The following is a 23751-nucleotide window of genomic DNA, read 5'->3' as shown; positions in this document are numbered from 1 at the left end:
CCTCCCTCTCTTGTTCACACAATATGGACGCCAGAACATTCCATGGCCACTGAGTTTTTAATTGCCAGGAGGTGCGTACAACCTGCAAGTCTTTCTGCCGCACGTGACCACCATCCTTGGCCCCGGGATGAAAATGCCTGGAGTTGGAGCTTTAAACAATGGAGCAGTGTCTCCTGTTTGAATGGGGCAGCCGAGCGTGGACGTGTGAGTGTGTTGTTTGGACAGGTGCTTTATCACCTTATCTCTGCAGGAGAATAAACAGCACTGAGTAAAGAGAGAGAGAGAGAGAGAGAGAGAGAGAGAAAGACTGAAGAACTGAAGTCCCAGCACAAAAAAACCTCAACAGCGTCGTGAAAAAAGGGGGCAAAAGGTCCAACCAATGACTGTCCAGTGCTGAGAGAAGCACGTAGTCATGGGAAAACTGGTGATCTTAGTTAAGGAGCTCCAGTGGCACGTAAGCTCGATGCCCGCGGCCGCGGCAGATTGGCCAGACCTCGGCAATGCCAAACACAGCGGGCAACATCCCCTCCCATCCACACACTGCAGCATGGAGGCTGTCCAGGACCCACGCCGCGTCCCCATCACTGTCTGAGTCAAACAGATGGGGAGAGGGGACGGTGCAGCTCCGAGGCTCCCAGTTTCGTGAGTGTCGAACCCGTGCCTCGCCAGCCAAATTCGGCTTGTTAATTGACAAACTGACAGCACTGCGCACTTTGAAAAGCCGCTATTAGGTGGCTGATTTCTGGACGCTGCGCCCCCTGAGGACACCCGTTTGATGTGGTGACACGGCATTTTGAGCTCAGAGCTGGAGGGGGGGGTCGCAACCACTTAGCAGCATGCGCCGTTTATGTGTGACAGAAATGCTCAGGAGGAACCCAGGCCAAAGCCCAGCATTTCCCAGTCCTAAAGGCATGCCATTAATTTGCCCACTCGTGGAGGACATCCCGGTAACCTTGAAAAAAAATAAATGATGAAGTGTTGTCTACCGTAAAAAAAAAAAGTCGATGGATTAGTAAACGTGAAATAACGAGTTATGTATATTGATCGGAGGGAAAGTATATCTGTTAACTGTCTCACTGATTTCTCAATTAGGTGTCCCTGCTACATTAAAAGTCGCGGCCTCGGAAATCAGCTGTTTTTCTCCATTTCGTCACGCCGGCAGCTAAATAGGTCAGAATTGAAAATGAGATCAACTCATTGTCACGACCCTGCTGCAGAGCCATCATCAACCACTGTCAACCCCACTGCCACTCTGCGGACCCTCAGCAAAATCCGCCCCCGAAGTACAATCCTCCCCTGTACCTGAAAAAAAAAACGGCAAACTTCCGTCACACTGACACACTTAACCTTTCATCCAAGCCCACGAGGTGTCCCACTGAGATATGAAAATCATAGGAAATAAGCATGGATAAGAGTGTCATTTGGAATCTGAATATGTATTTCAAAGTGTAACTGCAGGCTAGCACCATCCAGTGGGAGCAGAACAGGCCAGGTCTGCGTAGCTGAGCTCGTCTGGAAGAAGATGGCCCCCGCTGCAGTGGTAGAGCCTGCCAGGACGAGGACAAACTAATCCAGGAGGCAGTAAAAGTTGAAGCTTTATAGCTCTGATGAGACCTGGAAGCACAAGCAGCCAGACAGCAGAGGATGAGCATCACTGTTCTGGTTGGAATCCAGGGCACTTCAACAGGTGGGATGTGACCTGCGCCTGTACACCAAGAGCAGCCAATGGCTAGGCTGTTCCAGCAGGCCAATGTGAAGATGGATATTCAGACACCAGTGACCCCCACCACACTTGCAGCTGTGAGGCTGATGAAAGCGGAATAGTGCATCACAGCCTGTGGTGTGACTCTCTGGTTTGACTTATTACAGCAAAGTCTAGACAAGATAATAACAGGAGAGTAATGACCAGAAGAAATAATACAACAGTCAGCAGGTTCAATGCATTTATCAAACTGAGGAAATATGTAAAATTTAGAATGCACAAAAACACTCAATGAAACTCTGCAACAGATCATGGCCTTCAGATGGTATTTACTGCATATTATCCCAAACCATGCTTAATCCCTAAACAAATGCTCCACAACACACTAAATCAGTGACAAAACACATACTGCAGTCCTATTAATAAAATGCTTAAGAAGACATGAAATGCTAATAGACAATAGATCCAGATTTACAGTAAAATAAGTATTTGGACATGTAATTATATCTACCAGAAAATGTGATTCATCAGACAAGGCCCACTTCCAGCTATGCAGCCTCATACACAGCAGTCTGCATGTTCTGACAACGTTCCATCATGACCAGCATTACGGTTTCCCGCAAGTGCTGAATACTGCGACAGCAGATCTTCTGAGATCTTCTGAGCCAGGCCCCCATGCACACCAATGAGCCCTGGTCCCTCATCACTTCCTTTAAGGAACACCCCGAAACATCTGCTGTTTTGGAGATGCTCTGATCCTGTCATGTAGCCATCATAAATTGGCCATTGTTGCTAAGATGCATTTTCTAGCTTCTAACATTTAGATTACAACTCTTCACACCTGCCAGTACATTTTCAGGTTTGTTACGTATAGACTGTAACATAGAAGGTGATTTTATTCAGTGTTTATATTACATTACATAATACAGATTTTTTTGGTGAGGTTAATAGTACTTGGTTTACATAAATGCTTTGCCCAGATGGTTCATTTAGTGAGCTCGGGCTAAAATCCAAATTAGCTCAAGATTTTCCTATTTAAAATGTAGCCATTGTTCCCGAAAAAAAAAAATGTTTTCGAATGTACCTGAAAAAGCCAGGAAACTAGACAGTATGCTGAAATGTGGTTGCTAAGGGCAACCAGGCAGGCATTAATGTCATGCCCTGATGCAACAAATTGCATTTTCCTTCTCCGTCTGTGCGCACACTTGACTTTGATGTCAATCAGTGCAGGAAACCGTTTAGCATGACAGGGCACAAAATGGCAGCAGCTTCTCCAAATGAGGCCTCGGCGTGTGCTTCGGAAGCGGCGTGGCGGTGACACGTACACAATCATCGGTGCCACACTGCGGATTAATTTCAGCTAAAGACGCTGCCGACTGAAACATCCCCGGAGGCGCGCCTCTCAGAGGGGGCCTTTAATATTCATCACATTCCGGGGCCCGGGCCCGCGCGCGGCTTCCACTACCGGGGGCGAAACTGTGGAACATCTTCGTTAGAGTGCCCTGCCTATTGACAGACCTTCCTGAAGCAACTGGAGCAATTAGAAGGAGCACCTGTCAGAACGGCGCGCCGCTCTTTCCCAAAATGGCACACGGCGTGCCGGCCGAGCAGGCTGTCCCTTTCAGCAGAAACGGCCGGGACTCTCGCAGCCGGAGCCGATTCGCGAGGCCCCGCTTTCACCCCTGCCGTAACTGCAGCTCGATGCGTGACACGGAGGAGGCTTTGAACGCCGCGTTTACCGCTATCTGAATTTTAACTACGGCGCAGACGTGGCAGCCCGGAGACCGGGTGCTCTGTCTGAATACTAAATCACCGGGGTGCCTAGTCAGGCTGCCGGGACTGACGTAGTACATCACATCTTTGACAGAACTGGTCACAGGGTTCTTGGACGACATCAAGGTGCACGCCCGAAAGGATACAGTCGTTTTTTTTTTCCATTCGCCTGAACAGAATTTCTGCTAAAACACTAATTTGTCAGTACGTTATAGACTGCTCATTGGGCTGCCTGACACATAGAGCACCTCCATGATGGATAGTGCCCAGAATGTCCTACTAGCAAGGCAGCGGACCAAGGATTGGCATTTAATTCAATACTCAAAGTCAACTGACAGACACTCAAACTGAAATGATCTGGATGTAGCTGACAGCGTATGCTGTGAATAAAATGTAAAGCCCTCATAATGTCCGACGCTCAGAAAGGAATGAATATGGATGAGGAGATTTCATTTTACACTTCCCTGTATATGTCACCCAAATCTCATAAGACATGCCTGAAATCCTTTCCGTCAAATTTGAAAAAATAAAAATTTATCTCTGCAAAGGAGGTTTTAAGACTCAAATGGTATTAAATATTGACAAACGCAGCACACCTTTACAATAATTCCAGCCAACCAAACATCATTTCCTTTAAGGCATTCCCTTGTAGGTCACTTCAAGGACATTTCAAAAGTGCCAGAGCCAGAAGCAAAGTGAACTGAGACAGATTAAATATTCAATTAATCTCTTCTTAAAAGTGGTGCATTAATATAAGATAAAAGGATGTTCAGTTCAATTAAAGTCCAAAGTCACCCAATAACTAGAACATACATGTGCTGCTCCCATGTATAATAAAATAAATACCTATACCCACTCAACTATGTTATTGAAAAGAAAAAAATTATTTCAATATTTATTAGTAGCATAGGGTTAGGTACAGGGTTTGGTTACAGATATTGAATGTAATTAAAATAATATCCTAATGATCTGGATGCGAATGGTAAGCGCAAACCCGTTGCTACTCTGGCCCTCTGCAGGTCAGTCCTTTCCAGGCTGTGAGACATGTGTTAGGTGCTGCTAGATGTGTCCAGTTAAATCAGCTCATGTTGGGCTCATGTAAATTAGGTTGCACGAGTGAGGTGGAAAACACTGTCTTCATCTCAATATGATGTTGCACAGATGTTGTTCTGCAGTTTAATGTTTCTTCATCAGACCTTGGAAAGAGGTTAAAATTACTATTTATAACAATATTAAGAATTTAACCTGAGTGAGTATAATGTGAGTATACTGAGACAAAGGTGTTTCTATTTACATTATTGTCTTGAATATTAAAATGTTTAAATTGTAAAACAGCATTAATCTGTTTTATGCTCTACATTGTGGCAGTGTACGATGTTGAACATATTCCAGATATATGCTGGTTCATCTTGGTTTAGTGTGAGAACCATTGAGGCTTTGGTGTAATATCAGGCTTTACATTGACAAGGTAATGTTGTCTGGGGGGCTGAACATTCCTGGTCAAAGTTACATATCAGCCGTGTTCAAAATACACCAGTGGCTTGAGATAAAGAGTGGACAAATGAGCTGTTAGATGCTATACATATCACCTAACACAGTCGAGAACAGCAGTTGGTGTTATCAAAGCATTATTCATAGTGCAACACTGTCTACCTACTGCAACCGAATATGTGCATTTTTTAATGTACTGCACATATAGTTTTAATGTGTGTTTATATTTTCAGTATTTTTATATTCTATGTATATAATCCCTATTTGTTCTGTGTATTGTAAGTGCTGGAGCCATGTTGTCTCGCCTCTATTTATACCTGTATATACATTTACAGCATTTATCAGACGCCCTTATCCAGAGCGACTTACAATCAGTAGTTACAGGGACAGTCCCCCCTGGAGCAACTTAGGGTTAAGTGTCTTGCTCAGGGACACAATGGTAGTAAGTGGGATTTGAACCCAGTGTGTGAACCACTAGGCTACTACCACCCAACCTGTATACCTGTATATAGAGAGCTGCATGCTATAAACAATATAAATGGTATGCGATATATATTTGGCCAATGAGAGAGATTTTTATTATGCCGGCCTAGCGCAAAAATATATGCTCCTCGCGAAAATGAGTCGCATCACCCTACTTGCAGCATTTAGAGTTTAAAGGTCTTAAAAATACTGCAGACCCAATAAATAAAATAAACCTTCAATCTGTCAGTAATTCGCTGGTCACTTGTCACGACTACGGACTTATGGGGGAAGGAAGCGCAGAGGTCTGACATGTTGGGAAGGGGGTTTTATTATAACAAACAATAACGAAATACAAATAAACAATGGCGCGGTGGCCGAAAACAATTTAACTTAAATTAAGAACTGAAACTAACCCGTAGGCGTGTGGCGATTGCCAGAACTCAAAACACATAAAACTAAATCAGGTCAAGCTCGTGCAGAGAGTTCACGAAAATGCCAGCGACCCCGAACGGGCGGAAACTTCCGGCATTTATGGGGCGTCAGGATTGGGTTCCGGTGTGGAGCCCAGCTGCAGGCAATCCTGACAGAGCCCCCCCTCCAAGGGCTACGTCCTCGGAGCCCCAACAGTACCATCAGTGGAGGCGGCGGGGCGGATGGCGGCAACCACAGGGCTCCTGCCCTGCTGTATCCTCCCCTTGGAGGACCCGGTCCCTCGGGCTGGCTCCCCGGCGTGGTCAGGCGTGGCGGCCCCGGTCCCTCGGGCTGGCTCCCCGGCGTGGTCAGGCCTGGCGGCCCCGGTCCCTCGGGCTGGCTCCCCGGCGTGGTCAGGCCTGGCGGCCCCGGTCCCTCGGGCTGGCTCCCCGGCGTGGTCAGGCCTGGCGGCCCCGGTCCCTCGGGCTGGCTCCCCGGCGTGGTCAGGCCTGGCGGCCCCGGTCCCTCGGGCTGGCTCCCCGGCGTGGTCAGGCCTGGCGGCCCCGGTCCCTCGGGCTGGCTCCCCGGCGTGGTCAGGCGTGGCGGCCCCGGTCCCTCGGCCTGGCTCCCCGGCGTGGTCAGGCGTGGCGGCCCCGGTCCCTCGGCCTGGCTCCCCGGCGTGGTCCCGCTTGGCGGCCCCGGACCCTCGGCCTGGCTCCCCGGCGTGGTCCCGCTTGGCGGCCCCGGACCCTCGGCCTGGCTCCCCGGCGTGGTCCCGCTTGGCGGCCCCGGACCCTCGGCCTGGCTCCCCGGCGTGGTCCCGCTTGGCGGCCCCGGACCCTCGGCCTGGCTCCCCGGCGTGGTCCCGCATGGCGGCCCCGGACTCCCGTACCTGCACACAATAATCAGGGCCGATCCATCTGGGTACGTGTGGGCCCTGTCTCCACATGTCCCCTCTGACACGTCTTGTGTCACCCCCTGCACCGCGCAGGGAGATTGTCCCAGAGCCTCCGGCGACTGTTCCAGGCACCCCAGGCTGGTGCCTTCTGGGACTATGCAGCCCCTCTCGCTGCACGGCCCTGGTGCCAAGGGGGGGGCATTGCCAGACCATCCGGCTAGCCCCTTCTGCGTCCGTTGGGACAAGCAGGCCCTCTTCCTGTCTGTCCCAGCTGGGTCCTCATGCCTACCCGGGGGCTCTATGGCGCTCCACCCCTCTGGAGGCAGACGCAGGCCCATGCCTGGCCCGCCCTCCTCACTGGCTACCGGAGGACCCAGCTCCATCGCTTCCCCACCTCCCCTCCCCTCAGGAGGAGTCCCCAACCCGAACTGCACCCCCCCAAAAAATTCTTTGGGGGAGCACCCCCCCCGGCTGGACTTAGGGGTACCTTGGGGCTCGTCCACCTCGCCTTGGACCGGTGCAGTCAGGTTGGGAACTCCCTCCCTGGGGTTCGGCTCTGCTGCTGGGTCACCATCTGGTGGACACAAAGAGGGGAAGTGGGGGCGACATACGGACACATATGCCACGCACACACACACAGACAGAGACAGACAGAAGAGAGGGTCGTCTAGTTCCCTCTCTGAGCACTCCGGGACCTCCTCAGGGGGCACAGCCAGGATCTCGGGAGGCGCGACCTTCTCGTCGCCCGCCAGTGCTTGGTCTTCTTGCCCCGGATCCTGACTGGCGCTGGATGTGGTGGAGGGGCAGAGTTCGATCCCTGGCTCAGGCTCTGGCCGATCAAACTCCGCCCTCAGTCTCTGCTGGAAGTCCCGAAAACTGCTGTCTGTCTCTCCCTGCTGCCAGAGGGCTGCGCTCCAGCCCCATGCTGACCCAAGCAGACACGAGAGGATGGTGGTGGTCTTATCAGTGTCTGCTGCCCCACTGAAGGGTCCCGGGACAATTGGGCTGTCCCACACGGGGCTGGGCACGTCGCTGGAGATGGTGGTAGGTGTGTGGTGTGGAGGGGGGTGGACGTCTTCTCCAGCAGGTGTGGGCGCTGGTGCTGCGCTGCCATTTCGCTGGGGAACGTCCGGGCAGAGGGAAGGCGGGTCGGCGACTGGAGCAGGAATGGAGGATTCCCTGCGAGGCAGTCCCGGCAGCGCAGTTGCTGGCTGGCGACCTCCCGTCGCCCTCTTCCACCAGCTTTCCTCACACTGCTGGGAGGGACGTGGGTTTCCACGGACCTCGTGACGATCCTGGATGGGCGCGATGGGCGGAGCCATCCCGGCACCGACTGCCCAAACGGCGTCATCCTGGTCGTCGTCCGTGTCCACCTCGTACCCCCGGAAGTCACATGGGTCATCACGGACGCCGCGATGATCTTGGACGCGCACGCTGGGCGGAGCCATCCCGGCACCGACCGCCCACCGAAAATCCACGTCATCATCGCTTTCGTCATCCGTGTCCTCCCACCGGTGACTCCGAGGGTCGTCCACCCTGCGGACATCCTGGACCCATGGCGCGATAAGCTCCCATGGGCAGTACTCTGGCCATTCGGGCTGGAGGCTGCCCACCTCCTCGCTGGAGGAACGCCGCCGTTGTTGTTGCCGCTTCTCACCCCCCTGGAAGTGACATGGGTCCCCACGGACCTTGCGACGATCGCAGACTGGCGCGATGGGCGGAGCCCAACTCTCGTCTCCCGTGCTCTCGTCGTCGTCCGTGTCGTCCCAGTCCACAGGGAGCCTTGCCAGCAGAGCGCAGAGTTCTTGGCTCGACATGGCGAAGATCGTGGGGGTCGCATCTTCTGCGCTCGCTGCCCACGTCACTTCCTCGCTGCTGCCGACGCCAACGTCCTCGCTCCGCCCACTCACCCGCCGACGTTGTCGCTTCCGGGTTTCGCGGAGTTTCCCGGGGGTGACGTCATCACGTGGCGCCGCGTACCACGGCTTCTCGGGGAGAAAACGCTCCACCAGAACGGGCGGCGCGTCTCTCCCCTGGCGTCCGCGTTCGCCGCGCCGGGCTGCGTCCTTCGCGGCGTTTCTTCTCCTCTGCTTTCCACCTCTGCGCTTTTGGGTGGGTCGCTGGCATTCTGTCACGACTACGGACTTATGGGGGAAGGAAGCGCAGAGGTCTGACATGTTGGGAAGGGGGTTTTATTATAACAAACAATAACGAAATACAAATAAACAATGGCGCGGTGGCCGAAAACAATTTAACTTAAATTAAGAACTGAAACTAACCCGTAGGCGTGTGGCGATTGCCAGAACTCAAAACACATAAAACTAAATCAGGTCAAGCTCGTGCAGAGAGTTCACGAAAATGCCAGCGACCCCGAACGGGCGGAAACTTCCGGCATTTATGGGGCGTCAGGATTGGGTTCCGGTGTGGAGCCCAGCTGCAGGCAATCCTGACATCACTGCACAATTCCGGGTTTACTAAGTGCAGCGCACGTGTCAGTGCCCGATCTGTACCACTTGTCAGTACTGGAGGGACTGCATAGTAAAATAGGTACAAGAATAGTGTTATTTAAATATTTTCTGCGAATTTTTTTCATGTAATCTCTACAGCTGAATACTAATGGAAAACATGTATATAATCACTCACATCATACAAAAACCTGGTATTTCACTGGCCTTATGGGTGTGACAGAAAGTCCACTGTCAGTAGAGTTGCTCAGATATTGTTTTATCTGGTATACGGTTATGCTATATGTTGATGTATCTCGAAAAGTTTATTATACAACTTCCTGCTGCAGCGCTTTTGCTACGGACACATTACCCTGAATGCCATAACGCCCAGCCCTACATATACATAGCTTTAAAACAATTAAGTCAGATTAAGGCCAAATTACTTTGACTAACTGTTTTAAGGCTGTCAATCAATTAAAAAAAAATGACAATTTGATCATACATGTTGCTATGAAATAATCACGAGTAAACAATAATAACTCTAAAAACCCAGAAAAGCTATGAACCACAGGTCACATGGTACTGTGAGCATTTAAATATTTTCATCTGGTCATGTCTGATTTCCACTCTCACTGTGCCTGAAAAAAAGACACTGACACATTGCACACTTGTGATTGAAAAGCAGCTGCATGGCTTGATTTGAAAATAAAGTAAATGTGCATGAGAACACACACACACACCTTGTTCTTAAGCTACTTTAACAGTCGGTCATATGAAACCTGACAGAGCTTTTCATTCATTTCTATATGTGTGGCTCATAATGGATACTCTTGAGTACTAACAAGTTATTAACAAAGCTTCCACATCAAAACATCATTTCAATGCCTAATGCAGGATGAGTGCTTCCTGTCCCAAGGGGAGGTGCTGGGAACTGAATGCTGGGAAACGTGATCTTGTCCAGGCCAGCCGTGTGGTGGGCTATTGATTCCCGCCATTGATTATAGTCTCTGGGCCGTAATGAGCACTGACCGAGGGAATACAAGTGGAACCCAGACGGACAGACAGCGCAGCCAATGGCCTGACAAATCCATTGAAGACACAAGCCACCTCGACGCTGCCCCTGAGGCTTGGCATTGTCTTTCTGTCACCGGCTGTGGTACATTTCAAAGGTTAATTATTTTCTCTGATTGATTGTGGGCTTTAAAAACACCAATGGAGAGTGTCAAAATGAAAAGGACAAAAACATTTTCTTTTAAATTCACTCTCCTGTACGTCTCGTTTAATATATCCGGTCAGATAAATCCAATTACAGAGTACAAAGTTGAGTACAATTCATCAGTAACACTGAACTTCAAAAAGAAAAAAATGTATAGCCTCAGTATTTTTGTGCCGTAACTTCTGCTTTCAGTTCTTTATTCTTTGAAGAAAAGATCTTTAATATACTTCTCAACTAAAAAAAAGAGAGCAAAAGAGAGATAAGAGAACAAAACAACCGTTCATCCTTGTCTGTGATGCATTAAAACACCACTTCCTCCTGGCAGCTCACAAACAACATCTCCCACGTCATAAATTCCCTGCTGAATTTTGCCCCATGTCCTGTTTAGAATTTATATCTGAAATAAACTTGAACTGTGGCCATGAAAATGCTTATATCCTCATCGGTAACCCAGCTAACTATTCACAGCACTGCCCCGCGATAAATCAAAAGCTGGCTAGCTTGTCTTGGCCCAAACGTTTGCAGGCCCATTTACCACTGATAATGCCTGCTGTTCCCTCAGGCCCCTGGACAGGGGGCAGGAAGAGGGGGACGATGTGACACTCGGCCATGAATCAACCAATCCTTTCAACGCCACCGTGCCAGGGAAAAGCTGCTGCCAACGCGTGTCACCTGGCCGCCAGGCTTACGGGCGCACGAGGCACAGGGCCCAGGAGAGGACCTGAGGGAGGGAGGGAGGGGAGGAAAATGTTTTATCCTAACATCACCACCACTCTTATCCGCTCGCCCATCTATTATGAACGAGCCTCTGCTGCCGTGGCTCAGCTTGTTAAGTAATGTGCAGCTTGATCAAGAGCGCGACCTTCTCACCTAGCTCAGACGAAGCCCACATCAATTACCAGCTCGCCCACTTTCCATCACAATTCTCCTTCACCACATCCATAGAGAGGCTATCAGTTGCCACGCCACACACTTCGTCCAATTAACACTGCAGAAATGTGGAAATCAAAGAAGATGATTTCAATACACATTCTATACACAAATACTGCTAACAGGCATTTTGATATGACTATGGTGCAGTGATTAGTACTGTGGACCTTGTGTGAGCAAAGTTTGCATGTTCTCCCCATGTGGGTTCTCTGGTTTCCTTCCACCTGCTCTCCAAAGTCATGCACACTAGGTGATTTGGCGACTCGTTCGTAGGTGTGAGAGTGTGAATGAAAGGTGTGTGTGTGTGTGTGTGTGTGTGTGTGTGTGTGTGTGTGTGTGTGTGTGTGTGTATGCACCCTGGGTGAGTCCCCGCCCAGCACCCAGTGTCCCAGGATGGACTACGACAGCCGCGACCATGAGTAGGACTGAGCATTTATGGAAAGTGAAAAATGATGGACCAGCAATATCAATTCTTGTGAGTTTTGAGGTGACAAGATAAAGATAGTACAGGATTGATAATAATTTGTTTTAGCTCAACACCTAACATCTGGATTAGCAAAAATGTTGGTATATAGACACTCTTCATGCACCTGCTTCCAATGACATTGCATCAGTGTAACAATGTAACAAAGCTGTCAATTCATTGTTTGGTATATTGCGAAATTTGATTAGAAGTACATTTTCTCCCAGGCTCTTCCCCTTTCCAGCCACTCCCATAGGTAAATTGAAAGACCATACAAGCCAAAACTGAAACTAATTATCCTTGTAGTAAAGAACCAGATTTCTTATTTTAAATATGATATAAATATGAACATACTTTCTAATTACTTTCTTAACATACGTTCTAAGATCTTATCAGAAGACATACTGACATTAAAAAACAGAGGAGGCTGTTCTTTACATGTAAAAACCAAACAATGCAAATGGCTAACCCCTTTAAGGGTGGAGATTATACATGTCTACCTTATAATGAAAGAACAGCTTCAATATCATTTGACTTATTTAATATAATTTAAATCCATACAATATTTGTTTTTGGACAGTCACCAAAATGTAGGCATTTTGTTTAATTTTCCTCATCAAACACAATCACATATTGCACAAACTATCAATATGTTGGGAAAAAAGTGGGAAACTTATTTTCTGATTTATTTTACTTTGATCAACTGCTCATTCATATATTCGATTGATGATGATATGAATGGCCACAACAAATCAATATATTTGTGAGGCATTTCAGTGTCACAGCATTGTCTGCTCTTTCTGACAGGTTATGAAACCTTATCAAACCTTTGTAATGGTGCATAAGGGCGTGCTCATTTTCTCTGTGCCACGGAGGCACAACCAGCATTTGGGAGGACGCGTCACACTGAGATGGGAGCAGAGCCAGACCCACACTTGCACCATGTGACATCAGGCCCCAATCTGGACATATAATGGTAGCATGATGCGACTCTGTGAAACCAAGCAATTGAAACCTGGTCTGAAATATCACGACAAAGCTCTAATTAAAATGAAGCCAAGCTTCATTTTAGATCATTACCTTATCCTCTTTTTTCATATTCTCCAGAATGAATTTTAAAAGGAGAACAGTACTATTCTGGGCATTCTTTTTTGCTTCCTTTAGCATAATAGATGCCTCTGATGAGCTGTCTCCCCTGGGAGGCCTGACTTTGATGAATATTAAGCTACCTTAGAGTAAGCATAAGCTGGAAACATGTAGCTGATACACAACATGGTATTGCATCACACTGACTTTACAGCAAATTATCTAAATTAGATTTCATGCCGATGTCCTTCTGATGAATTTTTAGGCTTAATGAGAGGTTTGATTCCTTACATCTGATTTAATTCAAGAAAAGTCTGGCTGAGCTGACTGCCACTGGGATACTCGTTTAAACCTTTATTTGAATAGTAAAAATTAAAAATACATTTCATTTTTAAATTAATGTCATCTGAGACCAGGAGAGCAGTTCATCACCGGTAGGTCTTTAATTTAAAACGATTTTAGCAGGCAATAATAAGTATGCATTCTTTGAAAACAGCTCCATCACTGCAGTAGCTTTCAATCACTGGCGTCCTTTGAACATGTTTCCCATCCTGCACTGCAGTGCATGATCTTTAATGGCTTGGCATCTGAGCACGGCTGACTTGATGGAATATTTTATTAAGCTGCCATTTTCCACAATATATATACTTGAATTTCAATCTCCTGAATGCGTCTGGGCCCATGATAGACCACTCTGGCCCGTGTCCCTATTACCCTGGTCACAGCGCAGCTCGTATCTTCATCCCGTCGGTGCGTGGCTTCATAAAAGCAGCCATAAAGAAAAAGAGCAAAACGGGGGTCTGGTTACCTTCACGTGCGCCCTTTTAAGATGGAGCACCTGATCTGGGTGACACATTTACGCATCCCCGTCCCCACCAACTCTGTCCTTGAGCGTGAAAGGCCGGGCCATTTTAACAAATGGTTTAATGGCCAGTGTGAGTCATCTGACTCTCATTCAAGCAATCGAATCACCATAATGGCAGCTCCCAGACTGCCAATGAGCAGGGCAGGAGGCCGGAAAACAACAGAAAAAAACGCCAAATGCGCCAACACCAACACACCATTGTTCGGAAGCAAAAAGAACTCAAAGAACATTTTGATCACATCCCGAGAAATGTGAATTGCAGCAGCCAGAACAACAAAACCCTCCACGCTATCTACCTTGCAGGCGAGGTACATCTCTGGCATCTTTTGTTTGCGGCGTTATCAGACAGCATATCCCTCAACGCCGCGACGAGCGGAAATGTGCCTTTCTTTCTGCTCAGATGAAAGAGCCCCTCCGTTTGAATCTGCAACATCTCCAGAATTTCAGGGAACGCTGAATGAAATTGCGAAATTGTTTGTGAGTTGTTGATTTTTTTTTTTTAGCTGGATGCCACTGACATCTTTGCATTAGGGCAATCGGCAGGAAAAACGAGACAGGCTGCCTAATGTGTTTAGCCCTCAATCATCCGCCATCCCAGAGTGCCGGCCACTCGTCTCCTCGGACAAGCAAGTTCGCATTTCTGGCTTTATGCTACATGACAGAGATTTGAGGGGACGTGAGAGCGCAGCCCTCTGAATACGCACCGATGTGAAATTAAGCAGAAAATGGCAATTTGAGTCAGCAGTGTGCTTTTATCAGTTTTCCTCGCACATGCTAATTACTCGCAGTCTCCCAGGAAGCACGTCAATTACTCACCCGTTTCGCCATCATAAACAGGACGTTTTCATCATCGAATATCGAGCTACTACGTTCACTTATCCGTAAGGTATTTGTCTGCTCGCGTGACACGTACAATGACAAGAGCCTTGGGGACCTCCACTGAGACTCTAAAACCAAATGAGAGGTGCGCGACCTGACCGAGTTTGAATTACTCAAGCCGGTGATCTTATCACGTTCACAAGAGTCAAGGCTCTGTATACGTCTAACACGCATACGCACGAGATTCCTCAGCAAAATATTGGCTGGTGTCTCATGCTAGGCCACCGTCACAAAAAACTAAAATGTCGCTCGCACATCGCCTAGCAAGAAAAAGGTGAAATTTCCTCTTGATGCATTGTGGGAAAGGCTTGGGTGGGCTTGACAGCTGAGTATTTTTCAGAGAGCTAGTCGTCCTCGCTGACGTGTCATTAATTGATGAAATTCTGTGAGTGCTGGCGCAATGGCAGAGGTAGAGAAAAAGTGGAAGAGAAGAGGAAAAAAGTCAAATACTGACAATTCCACTTGGTGTCACGCCTGCTATAACTCTTTAAAAAATTACTAAAGGGGAGGCGAAATATATATATTTTTTCGACTGTATCAACAACATGTCATCCCCGCTCTACATTTGTTAGAACAATCCTGCAGGTTGCACTCTGCGGGCCCTGCCTTTCGGCTCATGATCAAAAGAAGCTCCTGTGTTTCACAGCAAATGCCTCGGTTGTTTTAACATTTTAACGTCATGCTGCAAACTACAAAGTGTCTCAACTCCTCCTGCAGCTGACAGCGTTCACTTCAAAGTGCAGAAAATGACGTAAAGAAAGGTAGGACAGCATGGTAAATCCACTTATAAGGACCTGCGTGGTCGTTTAATCATCCCCCCCCTGGAATAAATAAAAATATCTTTTAACACGCAGGCAGTTCACGCCTTAGAAGATCATGTCATGTCTTAGTGTGAAGGTACAACGTATAAATGTCACAACACACAAAAAACAAAAACGCTTTAAATATGCTCATGTGCTGAGCTAACGCACCGCATCTGTACTGGGCTACAGAACCATATCAAGATGATATTATTTTAATTAGATGGGGTCAGTTTCACAGGCCAGTTCTTCAAGTTGGACCTAATATCAAGATTTCCATCAACATATAGCTGGAGAGGCAGGCATTATACAGAAGTATTCAAATTTGAATATATAATAGCCGGCGTTGTGCACGCACCGCGGTACTTTCCCAGCCTTTCGCAGGTTAGTGTTTGGTCTACCCCTTCAAAACACACACACAAAGCGGAAATGGAGGAAAAACGGATCTTATCAGTCTCTGAGTGTCCAGAGATCTACAGCACCACATTATTGACTAACCGGGAGTTTAAAAGAGTCTTTAGATTTGTTCCAATGAGCAGAAAAACTGTCAGTGTGCAGGTGAGACGCCGATTGTATTTGAACATTTTTACATCTTGATGGAGCTAAGGGAGGTATTACATAACATATGATGTGTAGATGAAAATGAATGAATGACACAGAAAAGATTGTATTAAAGAAGGAAATTCTTTATTTCAAAGTGTTTCTAATAATCTAAGTAAACAATAAGTGAATAATATGATAAACACCACAAAATGAAAATACCCAAAACACCAACTCAGAATCCCACACATAAAGAATAAACAAAAGACTTCAAATCACACATTAGGTCTCTTACACAAAAGAATTTAAGGTCAAACACAAGCCTAGAACACGCCTGACACCGAGGTCAACACCCAGGAATAAACCACAAAAGGCAGGAGGCGTGTTGATCAACCTGCCAGACCTTCACAAGATATTGGAGCTTTTGGGGATTCCGGCTTAGAATCAGAATATCTTTACTGTCATTGTAACAAGTACAACGAAATTAGGGGGAGTCCCTGAGCTGGAGAGGTATCATAAAGCTAGTTTAAAAAGACAAAATAGAATACAAATATAATACAAAAAATGATACAAAATACTAAAATAAAATTAAAGGGAGAGGCAGAAACCTTATTGCACATATGAAACCTTAGACATTTCTCCCTGCTAATATACCCTGTGACCACCAGGCTGGGTGGAGTCGACCTGCAGAAGTAGTGGTCAGGGCGGAGTCGACACTTGGAGCAAGGAAGTGGCAGACTACCTCTCCACAGTATTCCCAAAAGTCACATAAATCACGTCACCGTACGTAACAATCCCAATGCGGTGGTAATCATAATTACCAGCATTTTTTGGATACTGCGTGATATGACCCTTACTAGGACCAGCCATGATTGTGTCTGAGTGAGCCTGATCCACTCTCCAGGCAGGATGGGGAAAAATAGACGACCAGCAACACTCTGGTCAAACTACAAACAGAGGTGGGGGGTAATTGAAACCTCGGCTGCAAAGTTCCTCTTTTTTCATTCTTTTGTGAGGATATAATGAAAACACCTCGACTGTTCTGCTGATAGGTCAATCAGGCAAGGCACAATACAATGCCAGGCTGGCAATGGATGTGCTGTGGGTTCCGGTCTCTTCTTGGGGAACACGGTGTAAACACTGTACAGTTTGCTTTGTACTGACGGGATTATCCCCCTCCCCGGGCCGTTAAAAAACACAAATAACTCTTTCAAATGCACCGGGCATTTATAGCTGCAAACATTGTTTAGTGGATTAACGGGTTTAAGCACCAATATCAAGTTACATGTGTTTGGCTTTTACTAAGTGAAATATCCTCTCTGTGCACTTCATTATTATTACAAGAAATGCACCTATACTGCTGAGGCACAGCATTCAGTTTATCATATACTTCAGGTTATTATCTGCTGAGTAACTACAATCCCCACCCTAGAGGCAAATTAAGACAAAAAATAATGACACTTTAATTGAGATTATATTAAAAATGCAGCAACCAGAAACAACAGCCAAACTTCAAGAGCAGAAACAATACCTATTGAGAAGCAACATGAAGGAATGTGCACATCACAAAGCAAGTCACTGCACCGACTAATAAATAATTAGTCAGACCGGAAACACAGAGAGGAAATTAATTAGTGAAATCAGCAGTTGTGTAACAGAGGTCTTAAAAAAATGATATGCATGCATCCTGTAGTGCAGTGCTGAAAATTCAGATGTATTCGATGTGACTCTATGTCATTTGTATGTGTGTGTTTCAGGTTTTAGAGCATTTGAAGTGAAGTGATTGTCACGTGTGATACACAGCAGCACAGCACACGGTGCACACAGTGAAATTTGTCCTCTGCATTTAACCCATCACCCTGAGTGAGCAGTGGGCAGCCATGACAGGCGCCCGGGGAGCAGTGTGTGGGGACGGTGCTTTGCTCAGTGGCACCTCAGTGGCACCTTGGCGGATCAGGATTCGAACCCGCAACCTTCTGATTACGGGGCCGCTTCCTTAACCGCTAGGCCACCACTGCCCCCGCCACCACATTTACCCATGGGAATGTGAACAATTAAGTCATTTTTTATGTTACAAACGTGCTGTTAATACAATTTATTCTCCATTCACAGTTGTCCTTCGCATTATTCACTTGTGCCTCTGCACCATGAGCTTCTGTCAATATATTAAACATTTATTTTAAAAAGCATAATTCCCACAGTGCAAGGGCAGAAGATTCCCTGCAACATCGGCTGGCATTCGCGGTCTTCCCTGACAGCCAGTACTCATTTACTGCGCCTCCCTTTTTCAGCCCCCCCCCCTTTTTTTTAAGGCTATTAGTTTGCGTTTAGTCAAATGATAGTAGGATTGACAGACAAAGCATGCCCTGCAGCATCCAATTACGACTGAGATTCTGCTCTCGCGGTAAACACCATTTATTTATTTATTATGTATTATTGTACATAGCCACAGTGAGACATAATAAAATCCTCTTCGGGCAAACAAAGGCCCAATTTCAAGCGCGGAGATATTCCCGTTTTAAAATGTCCTCAGGCCCTGTGCCGTCCGTCCTGCAACGTAGTGGTTCTTACAGGACATGATTACATTTGTAATTCAATAACAGCCATACAGCAAGACACTGTACATCCACTCTCTGGCATCATTTAAGGCCATTACGGCTACCGCCATTTATCCCACCACTAGTATAACGCAATTTGTAGCTTCTTTACAATAATTCATTATCTTAGCTCATTTTAAAACATTTTCACATTTCCAAAAATGAATTAAATTGACTGTTTCCATTTTGTGGAAAAAAAGCTATTTTTTTAGTATGAGGTTACACTGTGCCCTACACGGTGCCCAAAACAGATTCAATCCCAGAATTCATTCGAATTCTGCCTCAATATCTGATCCGTTCCAGATATTTCTGAATGAAAGTCCACGCATGTTCAGAAAGGTTCAGGTAAATGGTACAGACTGCGCGCTTCACACCATCAATTATTCTGCATTCATGACAAAATGTTCTATTTGAGTATTGGTTTAGTGAACACTGGAAATAGTTCTACACAAGCCGAAAGTCCTACTCCAACCCTTCCTGGTTAAACCGTGGACATGCCAACTCTACACAAGTTGTGGCGACTATGACAGAGACTTCGTTTAAGAATTGAAAACAGGAAGATTTGTTTTTGAAAAGAATTTACGGTGGTTGAGCGAAGCCAAGAGTGTGAAATGCTGTCATCGCAGAAAAATGAGATGCTTAAGGAACCAGACATATGAATTGTTTCCATAGTTTTCAGTCGTCAGTTTTGCTGTATAAGAGTAAAAAAAAAACTTTTGCGTGGTAGTGTACATCCTCCTATTATTCAGCAGCTGCATGGAATGGAGGTGTTTCCCAACAACGTAATACGGAACGTGTCGGGTTGTGAGCGTTCTGGCAGGTGGTCCTCTCGGAGCGGAACTGGCAAACTGCATTTTAAGACAACAGCAGGGAAGCCCACGGCGACGCAGCAACGGCTGGGGCATCTTTATACGTGCAAGCTCCAGCGAAAACTGCGTCACCGCGGCAAACCGACTATTATGCCGACCAGTCAGGCACAAATAAACACTCGCAAACGATTATCAAAAACAATCTTGACCTCGGTTTTTCACTTGCCGCTCTCAAGAGCACCACGTCAATGTCATCAGGCAACCGCCTCCATTATCGTACAGATCCGCCCCATTAACACGGCGTGGCTACCTGCTGCATGACTTTACCCTGGGTGTTAAAACTGGGGCGAGCAGGCCCACCCTTCTAACACGTTTATGCCCCCCACTCATCTCTGAAATTACACATAATTCATCAGCGTGGAGTGCATGAGTGAGCATGGGCAGAGAGCCTGAGAGAGAGAGAGAGAGAGAGAGAGAGAGAGTCTGGTGGAACGGCGCAGCAGGCCGCGCTAATTACGGACGGCAGCGCTCGCCCCTTTTGTTTACCGCGGCGGGCTCCGCTCCGCCCGCGAGTCCGGGAATTCATTAGCAAAGGGCCGCGGCAGGAACAGGCGCCCTGACCGCGGCCAGGCCTGACCCCGATCTCGCATGCACTGACGTGAATATGGATGTATTCATAGCACCGAGTAACCTTGGATGCCCACACAGCAGAGCCTTCGCGCCGAAACTGAACACAGCAGCCTGCTATCTGTAACTAGAAAGGTCCAATTTCACTTGGAGAGCGTCCATTTTGACCAAATAAAACGCACAGGTTGCTGAAAGTGGCCGTCCGCACGATCCAAAAGACCAGGCCACCTTCTTTCCCATTCCGATGCTCCAACGCCCATATTCTGGATCATCGGTGAGCCCTGGCCATCTGGGTTTTCCTCTTGGTAGATCCCGACCACTGCAAAAGAGACGCCGTTTTGAAGATGCCTCCGCAGGTCTGTCTCTGGCCCAAGTCACTCAAATCCTAACTTATTTCCCAGCCACTGGCAGGAACCATTATTACAAGTTACATCCACGTCACCGACCGTGGGTGTTTACATACACTATATATGGATATGGATGAGGATTGATGAAGCAAAATGTTAAAAAATGTAGAGCTGGCCGAGAAGTTAACGCACAACGTGATGCAGACTAGATGGCGGTAGGTCGACTGCACTCATCAGAGACGCTTTATTTTACGTTTCATTTATTACCACAGAAATTGCAAATCACACACACACACACACACACACTGACGCGTTCTGCACAGCAAGTCGCCAACACGCGACGCAAAAACGCGGCGGAAACATGATAATCATAGTGACAATAATACGTATATTAATAAAGGGTGGGAAAAAAGCCAGGTAGCCACGTCACGGCAGTTGTCATCGCGGCGTCCGTGATCCCAGTTAGAGGAATTACCATCCATCAGCGGTAACCAGCCGCCGCTTTTAACGCGTTCGGCTCCGCGCGGCCGCAGGCGCGCTCCCGACAACGTGTTACACGCGCTCCGCGTGCACGCGCTCCGGGGTCGGGTCGGTGTTGGGGGGTTTTATTTCGTTTTTTGTATCTCTGGTGCGGAACTTCGTTAGTCCTGTTTCGGTGGAATAGGGAGTGAGAACGAAGTTGAAAAGCCGCGAGAGACGCCGCGGCGGCGCACTTTTCGGTGTCCGGAGTCTTCGCGCCCTGACAGGTGATGCGCGGATCCTGCCAGACGATGACACGGTCGCCGGTCGCCCGACGTCGCACACCCGCACACACCCATCACTAGCGCAATTAACACAAATAAGCAGCACTTTGCAGGGGACACACTCACTCACTCTGCCTCTTCTCCGCGCTCCGGTTCATGTTCTCGCGTCCGACGGCGGCCACCTCGAGCTCCCGCTCCACTTGAAGGAGTTAAAAAAGGAGAAAAATCCTGCCCTTCTTCTCTCAGGTTCCCGGGTTTTTTTTTTCTATTTCACTCACGCGTCCTTTAGCCTCCTCAGTTTCGTCAGTGCATATTCCTTCGCGCTCCGAGGCGACACGGAGCGAATTTCTCCTCTCCGGCGTCGGTGGGGAGTTCTCTCCGCGTTCGGGCGCCCGTCGCCCTGCGTCAGCTCGGCTCGGTTCGGCTCTCCGTTCTCCGCTCGGCTCGTCTCGGCTCGTCTCGGCTCTCCGTTCTCCGCTCGGCTCGTCTCGGCTCTCCGTTCTCCGCTCGGCTCTCTGCTCGGTTCTCCGCTCGGCTCTCTGCTCGGCTCGGCTCTCCGCTCGGCTCCTCGCCGCCAGTCACGTTCCCGCGCGCGTTCCCCCTCCTCGCGCACAGGTTGCACGCCGGCGCGCTCGGCTCCACTCGTGCGCCGTCGGCACTTTACGGAGCGCGTCGTGATGAGGGCGCTTTTCCCGCGACGCAGCTCGGTGTTTTCATGCATTCATTATTACTTTTTTTAAACTTCCCTGCCCAAGGTTACTGGTTTGCTGTACAATGATGATTAATGTATTCCTTGCTTTTATTTTCATGCACTTACTTGCATTCTTTGTATTATTCAATCATGAAAGAAACTCAAAATCAAACCTTTAGTAGTATTCCTTTAGTATTCCACTGATGAAGGTCGTTGAAGATGTAGGATTCTAGAATTCCTCCGCCCAGCAGAACTGACTCAACAGTATTCTGATTGAGGCTTTAATGTCTAACTATTTTATTATTCAGATAACCCAAGACTCTGCACTAAATATGTTGTTTTTAAACATTTTAAAGAACTAGAAAGAATACGACCTTCAGTCTTGCCACAGAATTTTTTTTTATTTGTTGCTTTTGAACACAACCTTGGTTGTACCAAACCAAAACATACAAATGATGCAACTTAACCCCATAATGGTGGATGGGTTATTTAGAATTTCACACAGAAAAAAAATAGTTTCTACTGGGGTCTACCTTGTTAAAGCTCCAGAATCATATAATCATATACTGGAATATACCAGGTATATACCAATATACCGTACACTGTCAGTGTACATGCGGGAGAAAACTAAAAAAACTAAAAATAATTGTTTAAATATACAGAAAAATTATTATTTAACTTGATTAAATCAGAAATGGGTTAAAGAGGCTCCAGTTTTTCATCATTCTTGTCAAACACATAGTAAGGCACCTTGGCAAAGACCGTGGTGCAATCACATTTACCTGGTGAAGTTCCCCACTGTGAGCTTAATAAAGCGTTCCCGCCATGCAAAAGCCCTAACAGCAGGGCCCTTGTGATAAATTCCTAGACAAAAGTGTCATCAGTGGTCATCCGACATGATATCAGCTGCACATTTGTACGTTTTGCGCATTGTAATGTGATGTTGTATATATTTCATGCATGCAATACGAGGACTTTTCTTCACCTGAGCGAGTCACTTATTACGCATCAATCTTGTATCTGTTCAAGTACTCAGCGGCGCAGACAAGATTGATATAATGCACACGGCAGGTACCTTACTTGTGCAAGTTTCCTAATTTTCTGGGAAGCACGAGACAGAAGATCAGTCATGTCTGCACACATGTCACATGGCCCATTCACTGCACAGCAAAGCACCGCAAACTGACAGTGACAAACTGTAACACACATACACTTCTGTCCAAATGCCATCAGTGAAAAGTACCAAAATAAGTAGCTTTTTGGGACATAAAGGTCACGTGTACACTGTGGCATGGTTATGAGGATTATTTTGTCTGTTGTTGTTGCCATTTATTCTGGTGTAAAATAAAAATAACAGTAGCAGCATGTCAAAAAGTGTTGTTTTTTTATTTAATTTGCATTTTCCAGATTATGGTTTATTATATGTCGTAACAACCATACACAGATATTTGGTGGTAATGTCCCAGCAATGCACATGAGTTTTAGCTTTAGTGTGATGTTGCCACTCATGTGCTGATCTAAGTGAAAGTGAAGTGATTGTCATTGTGATACACAGCAGCACAGCACACGGTGCACACAGTGAAATTTGTCCTCCGCTTTAAACCCATCACAGTGGGCAGCCATGACAGGCTCTCGGGGAGCAGTGTGTGGGGACGGTGCTTTGCTCAGTGGCACCTCAGTGCCGTATAATAGAACCAAACTTACTCCAAGTAACTTTGAAATCTTGAAACAAGGGAAATGGAAAAACATCCAATTATATTTGTTTTAGCTGATGTGTTGGAAAAAAAATGGGATTTTAATTAAATTAAATTAATTTAATTAAATGAGAATTTTTGAAAGCTGAGCTGATATCTTAGCGATTTAGGAATTCACACACAATCATGTTGCATGGGGAATACAGTCCCTGACTAAAGTCTTGTCACTTATCTATTTTATAGAAACACCTGCTATTAACCTGACTTTTAATTAATC

The 23751-nt window shown here is 47.0% G+C and overlaps 1 protein-coding gene across 22 annotated transcripts in view; it reads right to left on the bottom strand.

The window, feature by feature from the left end:
• The window catches only part of ptprfa (protein tyrosine phosphatase receptor type Fa), a 176959-nt gene extending 155354 nt beyond the window's left edge, over window positions 1–21605 (bottom strand). For 9 of the 22 annotated variants that reach the window (XM_028999933.1, XM_028999937.1, XM_028999939.1 and 6 more), the window contains exon 1: window positions 21220–21604. The gene's annotated coding sequence lies outside the window, so the exon portion shown is untranslated. Of the gene's footprint in view, window positions 1–21215 lie in introns of all 22 variants that reach the window. The other 13 variants (XM_028999948.1, XM_028999956.1, XM_028999949.1 and 10 more) reach the window with 4 other exon arrangements.
• Window positions 21606–23751: the final 2146 nt, after the last annotated feature.

This window comes from Denticeps clupeoides, chromosome 13 (assembly GCF_900700375.1).
Source record: "Denticeps clupeoides chromosome 13, fDenClu1.1, whole genome shotgun sequence".
Lineage (NCBI taxonomy): Eukaryota > Metazoa > Chordata > Actinopteri > Clupeiformes > Denticipitidae > Denticeps > Denticeps clupeoides.
The sequence above is the reverse complement of the archived record's forward strand: the minus strand, read 5'-3'. Positions and strand labels throughout refer to the sequence as shown.